This window comes from Arachis ipaensis, chromosome B01 (assembly GCF_000816755.2).
Source record: "Arachis ipaensis cultivar K30076 chromosome B01, Araip1.1, whole genome shotgun sequence".
NCBI classification, from domain to species: Eukaryota; Viridiplantae; Streptophyta; class Magnoliopsida; order Fabales; family Fabaceae; genus Arachis; species Arachis ipaensis.
In genome coordinates this window covers 35,913,229-35,914,651 of record NC_029785.2, presented here as the reverse complement: position 1 = coordinate 35,914,651, position 1,423 = coordinate 35,913,229, and positions in this window count along the sequence as shown.

The following is a 1,423-nucleotide window of genomic DNA, read 5'->3' as shown; positions in this document are numbered from 1 at the left end:
AAAATATAAAAAAAAGTATGACTTTAATTTTAATAATATTTATATACTAGTCAAAATATTAATTAATTATTCAATAAATATTTAACTTTTTCATGTTATTATTGTGTAAAATGTGAAATTAATTCATTTTTAAAGAAGATGATAATAAAGTTCATCAAGAAAAGCCTAACAATATATTGTAATGGGAATTCTATAAGGAGAAGGATGAAGAAGTAGCGGACCCTATGTTAATTGGGGTATAAGCAACGACAAAAAATATGCAATGCCATTCCAATTAAAACACTCACAATGAACTTCTTTGCTTTCACTTTCTCCTTTCTCCCTTTTTTTAGTGCCTTCTCTCTTTCTTTGTCACTCTCCTCCATTAATTAAAGTTAGAAATCCTTCTTGGTTCTTGGGTGAGATCACCCATGTATACCGGCTTCTATCTTTTTCTTATTTAAGGGATTATTTCATCACTCACTAACCTTAAATTAAAGACAAAAAATATTAGGTGGTGAATATTTTTTATTTATTTTATATTTGATTTAATATTAACCAATATTTTATTTTTTTAAATTGAAAGTGTTAACCTCCTATGATATTCTTCATATACTATATTTACTATGATTAAAGAAAAAAAAAATTCACGGTCATGGTTAGATACCAAATAGAAATGGTTCATATTTTCCAAATAAATAAGTAAGGAAGATAGAAAGAAGGTGAAGGAAATGACTAATAATCAAGGTTTTTTTTATGATAAATTTGGAGAATAATAAAAATAGAGAAAAATTTGTTAATATAACCGTAATCATATAACTAGTCATATAAAAAAATATGTGCTTGAATATTTATGTAATAAATAGTTTACACTATCAATACAATAAAATTAAATTCGATTTTTATTAACTTTAATAAAACAAAAATTCTTTAATAGCATCAATCATGGAATCAAATCACCATCAATTACAAACTTTATCTTCTTAACTTATATAGGTATATATGAATAGAGAACTCCTACTACATACCAATTATTCAAATAAAGTTAATTAAAATCTTGATTTTAACCTACCCATCACCCATGCACGCCATTGGTTATGGAGATGGCTGACCTGCCTATTGAATATGTGTACTAGTTACCCCTTAACAACCTTAGCTTTGTCATGTTGATTTGATTTATGTTTTCACAAGATGCATGTTTGCGGTAATAACATTTACATGACGTGTGGTGCAGTTTCTTTTCACATTCCAATAAATAAATAAATAAACTTGATCGGTTTATTTGTTTTAGGCGTTTATAATACTATTATCTAATCTAATTCATATATTTTAAAATTATCACCCAAGTAGTGAACGTCTTAATTGTATAAAATATGAATAAGGTTAGGAATCAATAAAATAGTAATGAATTCACTGCTAGAAAACAATAGTTATTGATGGATTT